This window comes from Eleutherodactylus coqui, chromosome 3, assembly GCF_035609145.1.
Source record: "Eleutherodactylus coqui strain aEleCoq1 chromosome 3, aEleCoq1.hap1, whole genome shotgun sequence".
NCBI classification, from domain to species: domain Eukaryota; kingdom Metazoa; phylum Chordata; class Amphibia; order Anura; family Eleutherodactylidae; genus Eleutherodactylus; species Eleutherodactylus coqui.
In genome coordinates this window covers 228569679-228580972 of record NC_089839.1, presented here as the reverse complement: position 1 = coordinate 228580972, position 11294 = coordinate 228569679, and the positions used below count along the sequence as shown (strand labels likewise).

The 11294-nt window shown below is 44.6% G+C and overlaps 1 long non-coding RNA gene across 1 annotated transcript; it reads left to right on the top strand.

Annotated features, from left to right (window-relative positions):
- Positions 1 to 4189: 4189 nt before the first annotated feature.
- LOC136619973 (uncharacterized) lies at positions 4190 to 8175 on the top strand. Its single transcript, XR_010791095.1, has 2 exons — positions 4190 to 4250; positions 7885 to 8175. It is a non-coding gene; the product is annotated as an uncharacterized lncRNA (long non-coding RNA).
- Positions 8176 to 11294: the final 3119 nt, after the last annotated feature.

Below are 11294 nucleotides of genomic sequence, written 5' to 3'. Positions count from 1 at the left end.
GCCAGGGAGACTTGCGCAGTTTTTATAATTACAATCTGCCCGTGGACATTGGGCCTAACAGATATTCTTCAGCCATATTCACAATGGAAACTGCAAAACCGCTGCAGAAATCTGACGGTTGCTCTCGGGTGCTGCTGTGGATTCATCTGCAGACAGTTTTTGGATTTTTGTGATGTGTGTTTCATATTGTATGAACACCCCTCCCCCCCAAGGCGTCAAATACCCCCAACCAAGAGTCTGTAAAGAAAAAAGTGAAAAATAATTATAACCGTGTGCGGTGCAGCTCGCGGCGCCACAATACACTTAATGAGAACATTGTTTAGCTCCGTAACTAAATCTTCCCCAAACAACATTATTGCTACGATAGAATAAAGCAGGAATTCTGCGTGGAGGACGGCGATGAGATTCTACACTCCTTTATTGCGTTATAACAATAAGAACCTTATAAAAAGCAGCTCGGCTGTAATGGAAGACGGGAGCGACTCTGCGACTCACCTTTAAATTAAACGCTGCCCTCTTAGATATGGTGAAAGAGTTCTACAGCAGATGGACCGTTCCCCATGATCCTCAGCTCACACAACTGTGTGCTGCATCACAGGGGATGCTCAGAAGTAGGAAAACATGGCTCCTTTCTTTCAAAAGCAGTGCCACCCCTGTCCACAGCTTGTGTGTGGTACTGCTGCTCAGCCCCATTCACTTCAATAGAGCAGAGCTGCAATAACAGGCACAACCACAGACGGGAGAGGTGCTGTCTCTAATCGAAGTAAGCTGCTATAAAACATCTTTTACCACTTCAGGAACAGAGATTTATCATTTTTCTATTTATGTTTCTTCGACTTCGACTATGGTAATAAAAAAAATCATAGTTTATTAATGTTTTTTCTATTTCTAAAAAAAATTATTTCTTTTTGAATTTGTTTAGTCCCCACAGGGAATTTGAACTTGTGATTGTTTGATTGCTCCTAGAGTATAATGCAATACCATAGTATAGCATTATACAGCAATCAGTCATGGCAGTATTCAGAAGGCCCCTGGTGCCATGGCATTAATGGGACCTCGCAATCTTATTAGTAAGGGCTGATTCACACGACTGTATATCGGCCGGGTATTCACGCCGGCCGATATACGGCATCCCTCTCTTTCGGTGGGAGGAGGCTGAAAGAGCCAGAAGCAGTGCACTGAGCTCCCGCCCCCTCTCCGCCCCTCGGCACTATTTGCAATGGGATGGGTGGGATTGGGGCGGAGTTAAGTCCCATGACTTAGCTCCGCCCCACCTCCTCTCATTGCAAATACTGTGGAGGGGCGGAGAGCTGGGGGAGCTCAGTGCACTGCTCCCGCCTCTTTCAGCCTCCTCCCACCGACAGAGAGTGATGCCGAATATCGGCCAGCGCGAATACCCGGCCAATATACGGTCGTCTGAATAAGCCCTAAGGCCAATTGCTACCCCAAAATACTGATCTGTGCATTTAAATAGTTAACAGCCAGGCTCAGCACTCATACTGATTGCGGCTGTTGCGGCAGGTGTCAGCTGTCAAACACAGCTGGCAGTCTTATTGTGTGGAGCAGGTTCAGCTCCTGATCCTCCTCCATACAAACTCTGCACCCCAATGACGTAACTGTAAGGGGTTAACGAGTGTTTCCATCTCAGATGAACTTGTCCGGGATGAGAACACTGCCCAATACTTGATGGTTGTAATTATGGAAACAGTTCAGCCTTACTGGCCATGCTGTTTCTGGAACTACCATGGAAGTCAGTGGGAGTTACACAACGAACGTAGCGCAGTGAGTGATGCTGTTTCCGCAACGGAAATAACATAGTGAAGCCTGCTTGGATGTTTCCATAATTCTGACAACCCTTACCACCTTGTATAGCCAGGCTTGGGGTGGTGGGAGCCAGAACCCTGACCCGCACCTGTCAGACCCTTATGCTTTACCTTGAGCTAAAGGTTGAGCCCCACATTTGAAGATACTTCATACTTATTAGACATAAGTACAGATGCCCCACCCACGAGGACTCATTCTAAAACTCTAAGCAACTAAACCAGGGGTGTATGAGGGCCATACCAGCATTCTTGCCTTCAAAGGGCTATCTACAAGGGCTCATTCATATGGGCATATTTGCTCTCCATATTACATGCGTAATATTTACAGCTTAAGGCCTAATGCTCACGGCCGTGATGGGCTCCGCAAGCGGAATACCGTAGCAGAGCCTGTCATGGCGCCCCCCTAGAGACCCCATACTTACCTCCGGATCCGCTGCCCAACGTTCCGCATGACGCTCCGGCGCGCATGCGCAGTAGAGCACATGACGTGCCGGCAGTGTCATGACACGCCCACAGTGTCACATGACACGCCGAACGCGTCACATGACGTGGCTGGCGGTAGGCGGGGAAGCGTTTTCACTCTATCTTACGCTGCAATGGAAGCCTTCCGCGTGTACGACCGCAGCAAATAGAACATGCTGCGGGTGAGTACAGGGGAATTCATGGGGTGAAATTCCACGGTGGAATTACACACCATGAGCATTGCGCTATTAGGTTCTACAGAACCTAATAGCTGCGGGGCAACGCCGCGGATTTCCGCCATGTGATACACGGCGGAAATCCGCCCGTGGGAGTTAGCCCTAAAGGCAGTTATAGACAAACGGGTTTTTCTCCCTTTATGTGGCTGTGATCACGGCTGCATAAAGGGACAAAACAAAACCATTGATTTCAATGTATTTCAGTGGTTTTGTTTCCATTATTTATTTTCTTGGCCTTTAGTACTACAGCCGAGAAAATACGACATGCCCTATTGTGGTACGAGGACTTATAAGCTATTGTTTCTCTGTTATCAGCCCGAAGGCTGAAGTATATTGTTCTGTTTATTACATATGTATACACTGTGTAATTGGATACCAAGAAGATTTCAGCTGTGATCCACCACTAACCCCTCTCTCTCCCTTCCAGTAATCTTCCTGGTTTCTTTGTGTGATGTAAAGATGAGATGAATCCATAAGTGGTAACTTTTAATCAGCCTGCCTACTCACTATATAAACTTAGGTATGTGATGTAATGGCCACTCAGAGATTTGTGAACATTCGTGTCCCTCTGAGTGAAGTGCTGACACTAATAAAGTTTATGTCGTATGTTATCCTGGGTGTCGCACCCGATATCAGATCGTAAATCACTATCTTTCCCGCAGGTAGCGAAAACATTGTGCGGGGAAACATAGAGCAGGATTTATCTTCCCACTTTTTTTTTCAAATTCTGGCGCCATGGTGTGAAGTTTGAACGGCTGGTGGGATTACAAAAAAAAATCCCATTTAGGAGCAACTACGGTCCGTAGCGGTGAGCGTACGGCCGTCTGAGACAGCCCTAATCCCCATTGATTTGCATTGGTTTATCCAGACATGCTCTTTTCATGTGTGTGAAAAATCACAGCATGTCTTATTTTGGTCTATATTACAGACTGAAATGTCCCATTAAAGTCAATGGGATTGCATAAATATGCAGTAAATACTCCGTTTTGGTCCGTGAAAATGCTGCGTTTTTCACAGGCAGAAACCGCATACATCCTTGTGAATGAGCCCTAAATGTAACGACTCGACATGACTATGGAGCTCTGTTCATTATTATGGGGTTTCTCCCCTCCCACTTTTTCCTACATTGAAGGGTGGCTAGGGTGCGGGGTAGGGCCGTCAGAGCTGTGCCACCACCTGTGAGTTGCTGAAATAAGTAGTGTGGAGGTGTGAGCCGGAGCTCCGTGTGCCCGTGCCGCCCCCTCTGCTAAGCGCTAGTTTGATTCCTCTGGAGAAAGTGGAGAGCCGGAGGTGGAGCGGATTCGGCTAGCGGGCATTGAGTCTGGCACATGTGATTTAAACTGGTGGTGCTCTTATTGGGGGGGCTATATTAATAACCATCTTCTTCTCCACCTACCATTAGATAAATAGGTTTTTGTACTGTCTGGTGAGCCGCGGGGCGCTGCTGAGTTAACTTAGTCGTGTAATTACGGCCTTCTCGGGCTTTGAGCAGTTTGAAAACTTGAGCGAGTAATCAGATCCCATAAGTCGCGGCAACCTATTCTTATCTTCGTCCCTGAACTGAAACTACTCTAAGTATTTAGTATGTCTACAGCGCAGGAATGTCAGCGTATGTACAGCGAGCGCCGTGTCATCTGGAGATTGGCAGCCGGCCATCTTTAATTAGGACTTCTGTTCTTCAAGGAAGCCATTCAGCAGAAGTGCAGTTGGAGGGGGGAAAAGATTAAAGGTAAAATGCAAATGTTTTCCCTGTGAACGAGCGCAGGAAATCATCACAATTATATGTACAAGATATTCCGGGAGATTGTCAGAAGGGAACATATGTCATGTAAGTCTTTGATGCGTGGTGCTGCCATGGAAAGAGGGCGCAGATCTGCTCCGGCCACACAGGAAGGCGCTCCGAGCCTCTCAACCAGGATTACTACTGGCTTTTAACTATCTTTTAAATTGCATACTATAGCTGCCAGGTGGTGGTCTGTGAGCCAAATACGCCCCCCAGACATCTATAGGCTCTACCATTTGACTAAGGGAAGAAACTTTGCAGATACTTCACTTTATCTAGCACATACTGTATATTGCCTTAGGGTTCCTTCACACAAGTGTATTTACACACGCAAAATTTGCGTGCGATATACGCAGAGAATAGAAGAGTGATTTCAATGGGTTCGTTTTCATCACCTAATTTTGCGTGCAACTGTGCAATTTCGTGGGACGAAAAAAAACACATCAAGGTCTCATAGCCATGGAAATCAGGGCATGTTTGTTTACTGCACGCAAATGAATATGCCCTGCGTATGCAAAAACTACATTAAATACGCCGATAGGAGCGCAAATCAACCTCGTTCATTGCGTTTTGTACAGCGTTTTTTATGCATTTTGCTAGGAAACATGACTTAAAAGTAAAAAAAAAAGAAACCAGACACCTAAGCATGACAGCATGCGTAAAATACGCTATTCATGCGAAGGCAAAATGCGACAATATGTAGGGATACGTAGTTTCCTGTGCCGGTAAAACAATTTTTACGCAGCATACTGTCATACAGTTGTGTGAGCCTGGCCTTAAGCACAGGGCAAATGCGCTTGTGTGAGTAAGCGCTAACTATATACCTCCAAAAAACGTTTGATATGTCATAAAAGCTTCTCAAAAGTTTTCAGCACTGGGGTCCTGGTGCTGAGACCCCCACCAATCGCTGGAATGAAGCAACAGAAGCACTCAGCTGAGCGCTGTCGTTGTTCTCTAGCTGAAGATGGGCTCATAGATTTTATATTGAGCCGTCTTTAGCTAGTGAGCAGAGACTGCTGCCTCGTTCAAGCAAATGGTTGGGGTCTCTGTATCAAGACCCCACTGATCAAAACTTGAGAAGTTCTTCTGACATGTCAAGCGTTTTTAAAACTACAGTCACACTTTAAATGGGTTGTTCAGGGTTAGAAAAACATGGCACCATACTTATCCATGGGTTATGTTGGGTATTTACAGCTCTGCTTCCATTCACTTCAATGGAACTGAGCTGCAATACCAGACACAACCCTATATATAAGGGTGGCGCTGTGTTTGGATGAAAGCAGCCATGCTTCTCTTATTCTGGATAATCCATTTAAATCATGTGTTATACTCCAGTCACCTCCAGATCTGCATTAAAAATTCTCCTAAACATCACATTTTTAGAACATTCCCTGCTTGTTCAGGGGCTCCTGCTGTGGTGCAATATGGGAGATGGAGTACTCATACTGTATAGTAGTCTGATGAAGTAAAAAATAATACCTCTCAATAGATGGGGTTCCTGATTAAAGGGGTTGTCTCATCAGAAGAGCTGACTTTGTTGGGGTACGAGGTGGCCAGCTGCTCATGTGAATAGCCGTCCATGCTCCCAGCTCTGGCTCAGCAGAGGGTCCTGAGTGGGATCCCCATATATGGTCTCTATATGCCATAATAACCAATTTAAAGAGTAACTCTGGCATAAATGGACTTCCTAATGAATAGTTTGCCTCTTGTGATATATTCCAAGCCACGTTGTCTGTATGGCTGACACCAGTGAGAGTGAGTGACACATCTGCATTCCCTGCATGTGTGTAACCCATTAGGCCCTTGGACATAATAGAGTCAGAGCAGGCCCCCTATTTACTCCACCCTTGACCCAACCGGGTTAGAGCTTGTATGTCAGGATCACCATGGCTAGCCAAAGCCCATGATATTGACAATGGCCCTGCCATCCGATATACTAGTGAAGAACTAGAATTGATATACCAAGAGAGAAAGATGGCTGCCAACCCCCAATGCTGCAAGAAATATTTCTAAACAAGCAGGTTTTAAGGCTCTTTTAGTTTCGTCGTTCAGTAGAGGATCAAGTTGAGCTATTTGTCTGTCAAGGGGCAGTACAGAAGGATTTCAATTGGCATCCAACACAATTCTGAAATCAGCTTCATATTTTTTCTGCAGCACCCCTGCAGGAGAAATCAGGTACAACACAAGTTAACAAGATGAATCACTGTTTAAGGTACTTTCACACGGATGTTTTAATTGCACAAGTTTTGTGTGTTGTAAAACACGCAAGAAAATAGAATCTATTATTTACAATGGATCTACTGTATTTACATGAGCGATTTTTCTCTTGCAGCAATGCAACGAGATAGAACAATCGCAGCATGTACTATTTTGGGGGGGCAATATTGCCCATTATTGTCCACGGGAGAAAAAAAATCGCACCAAGTTCTCATGCAGATATGATTTTCATGCGAGCGTGCTGCGCTTCTTTTTCCTATTGAAATAGCATGGGATTTTAACAAGTGTGCAAAACTCTTGCAGAAATCGCATGTATGGCAATGCGATGCATTTCTTTTTTTACTAAACACATTGTATCCACCTAGAAAATTCCATGTTTAAGAATGCGATATGAATCTGATAGATTTTTTTTGACTGTTTGCTTGTCTTAGGCTGGATTCACATGGGTGAGTGCGATATCAGTCCAAGAAACTGAGACTGAGGGCTTAAACAGATGAACGTATTTGTGGAGGCATTTCCATATGTGAAAATTTTGCCTGTATAACGCGACGAAGCGAAGCCATTGATTTCAATGGATTTGTTCAGATGAACATGGTTCTGGCGGAAAAAAGTTTTGTACGAGAAAAGATAGGACCTGCCGTATCTTTGTCCGTATTACGCAGAAAGCTGTCATAGAAGTCTCCCTCCTTTTAAGCGGCCATTGACTTTTATGGCAGTTTTCTGCATAACACGGACAAAGATAGGGCAATTCCTATCTTTTCTCTCATGCAGAATTTGCAAAACACGCTCATGAGAATGAAACCATTAAAATCATTGGCTTTGCTTCGTCACATTTTATGGAGGTGAATTTCATAAGCTCCGCAAACACAATCGTCTATTTAAGCCCTGAAACATGCGATTTTTCTAGGCGATGCTTTTTGTGGTAAGAATGCATTTCCTTTTTATTACTGTATATGCGATTTTCACGTGTTAAAATCGCATGCTATTTCAGCAGGAAAAATTAAAAAATGACTCAATAATGATTAAGATCAGCCAAAAAATAGCACCTTCTGTGAGAGAAAAATCTCTCATTTAAGTAGACCTATTGTAAATAATGGGTTCTTTTTCATGCTAGTTATGTGCGTTTCGCCATGCACAAAACTCGCACGATTAAAATGCCTGTGTGAAAGCACCGTTACGGTGCATTTACACGGGCGAGTTTCACTGGTGATATATGACCAATTGTGATATGGCCTAATATTGTGCGTAAGAAGAATACATTGCTCTGAGTGTGTTTATTGACAGGAGAGATCTTTCTCTTGGACGGATGATCTGAGATTGAAAAATCGCTGCATGTCCTATTTTTGTCAGTTTTTCATTTCAGATTTTCCCATTATTCCCTGTGGCAGTGCAGCAGGCCGAGCGGAGGCAAACCAGTGTGGGGGAGACCACGGGTAAACAAGATGGATGTCACGGTTGGCTCTTCGATCCCTCCCGACAATGGCGGCAAAGGGCCTGGCTCGGGCGCATGCAGTGCCAAGGAGTTGGCTAACTCTAGCAATTAATCATCAATAGTGGTTTGTCAAGTGACACCAGTACCTCTTTCCTAATGGACTCCAGTTGTAGATCAAGAAATAAATGACACGAGTCCTCGTAGCTTTGTTTGCAAACCGGAGATACACAGTTTACTTCAGTTTATTTGTAATGCTCAAACAACATGAAGAGTTCAGAATAATGCAGAGGTATTGCTTTGCATTAACATGACGTTACTCCAAGCATCAGCACACAATACAAATTTGACTTCAATGCTCTCTCTTTTCATTTAAGAAGACGTCCCACAGTCCTAGTTATCCTAGTTCTTGTCCAAAGGATTACTAAACATGAAGTTAGCTAGAAGTGGGCCTCTTTTACTTTCCCTGGCTTTACTTAATTCAGGGGCTCGTGCAACTCACTCTTGTATAGATGGGTCCCAATCTTTATTCTTCCACGCTGCGCTTGATTTTGAAGTTGACAACTCTTTTGTTCCCCTCCGGACAACAATAATCCTCTGCAGCTCTGCTGCACACCTCCTCTCACGTCCTCCTCCTCCGACAACCTCCTCACAATTCCTCCTAACTCCTCCTTCACTTCCAGTCCTAATTCACACACTTTCTCTCCAAACTCCTCCTCACATCCTGCTTCACCATTTATTTTCCAGCTCTTGAATCTCACCCTTCCCCCTCTACCAATCAGGGATAGAATGACAAGCAGCCAATCAGCAGCAAGCTGTTTGCCAGGCAGCTAGCTTAAGCCTGTAAAAAAAGGGGAAAGACAGGGTCTTTCACATGTACAACACCTTCTATGTCTCCGCAGGAGCACATAGCCAGGTGCTTCAGGACCAGCGACTGTGTGGCTACCCTGGAGGACCCCCCCCCCCCCCCCCCGGGCCACTAGAGCAGCGAAAAAAAATTTCTTGCAAAATACGTACCATTCACAGCAAAAATCACAGTTTTGCAAGTGCAATATTGGTCCAAGTTTCTGTGACCGATATCACCCTCATCTATGTGCATGCACCCTTCCAAACATGGACCCTCTCCCCCATTACATAAGTCCATCTTATAGGGCATTTGAATTAGGAAGATGTCAGTAGTAAAGCAATTATAACCTGTAAATATTTCCTCCCCGGACTACAATGGGTTAAATTATTGTGCTGAAATCCAAACACTTTGAGTGAGTTCTATATGGCCGGAATACGACATAATTACAAGGTGCGCGGCTCTAACTAATATTTTCTCTTCTTGCATGTGTCGGAGAGAGCTCAGCACCTCCAGCGCAAGGTGACCTCTCTGTCTCTTCGCTCTGCCCTGCCAGAGCGTTCGCTGCCCAAACTGAAGCTTTTAGAGCGCGCCGGACCCCTCTGCCGCCCTCTGCGCATATAATTTGTGTCTCCATAGTGGGGACTGGTAAAAGCTTGTGCTTCATGCATCACCATCAGCGGCTGACAGAGACCTGCGCCCGTCACCCCGATTCTACGATAATGCGTGAGGGAGTTATCGCTTGTTGCATTGTGGCACAAATAACTTGTTTTGCCTGCTGAGCGGAGCAAACATGACACATGAAAGTCACAAGACGCAAAGGCAAAACGTCTGCAGATCTGAAGCGACGGCGCACGATTTTTAATGCCTGTTAGACACTTTAGTGATAATGTATCTCTCTATTATGTTCCCCGGCGCACGGCTGCAGACAGGTGGATGTTCTCATAAGTGCGTTTTATCTTTCGGAGTCTTTTCTTGGAAAACACGGATTTAGGAGTTTGACAATGAAAAAACGGGTTTGAAATATGAAGAGTTGTGTTCTAGAGCGTTTCAGGGGCTGTGAGGAAATGTAATGGCAGCCATATAGAACGCCATGATGGAAGTTCAGGGATCAGTTATGGCTGGCTATCATCATAGGTGTTCGCTGGATGGCACTACAAGGCCGTATTGCACTCGGAAACTTCCAATTTTGCATGCAATTGGCATGCATTTTGAGAGCGAAATGCGTCACATCACACGCTGTACATGCAGTTTTCATGCACGTGAAAATCGCATGTTGTTCCAGGAGTAAAATAAAAACCACTCTGCATTCGCATGAAGATCACATTTACATACAAGTGCGATGCAATTTTTTATTTATTTTTTGGCTCACATAGGAATTAATGGACAAATCTTTCACTGGAATTGCTCAACGGTAGGATATGCTGAGATCTTTCGTTCTCACATTATCAGTGCGAGTGAAAAATCGCTCATGCAAATTTACAGATGGGACCGGGGTGCTGGTTTTTTTCATACTCACCTGCCTTCCATTGCCCTCACTATCTTCCCGGGAAGCCAGCACTCGGTGCGTGCATTAGACTCAACTCTTCATTTAGTACATGAAGGGCAGATTTAGGGCTCCTTCACACGGGCGTATTTGCATTTAAAAATACGTATGTGTTACGTCTGAAAAAAAAAGCTATTTTTTTTCATACATTTATGGCTCGGTGTAACTTCCACATTTGGTCCGTGTATTTGTGCATGCAAAAATGTATGCCAAAATTTTGATGTACTTCTTGGGGCATTTAGATGATGCCCCTTTTCCCACAAAGCCACACCCTTTATCAAACATGTTAAAAAAATGCATTTTGCAATGTTAAGACAGTTTTTTTGGTATAATTTGCACCACAAAACTGCTGAATTCTCAATAGTAAATCTGCCCCTCTGTTCTCTGTGTGTGTAAGGAGGGAGTCCAGGTTAGGTTTGTTCAGTAATAAACTTGGTTATATAGTCTTGTACTGTAGTTATGTAATCTGGATGGTATAAGGGCGACCTCTACTGGATATCCTACATTACTGCGTTTATGTTTTTCCATATGGAGTGTTGAATGTGACTTCTCATTGGCTGCAAAGGTCAGGTGGGTAATCTGGAGAACTTGACATCATAGAAAGCTGCAAGCTGGAGGGCAATTTCAGTGCTACTGAGCCTTAAACGGGTTTTCCAGGGAGAATACTACTGATGACCTATACTATATAGGTCATCAATAGTTGATGAGCTGGGGTCTGATGCTCAGGATACCAACTGATCAGCTGAGCGAGCACATGCTGTCAGCGCCGCAAATACACAGAGGTCAGAAACAGTGGAAGTTTCTGCGCCGACCTCTGTGTAGTGGCCGGCACTTGTAACTGCAGGCAAGGCTCTCATTGAAATCAACGCTGCAATGCATTCCATAGACTACATAGGCGTTCGATAAGTAGTCCTCTCATTCTGTGTGCACATTCATGTAGTCTATCAGAAGTGA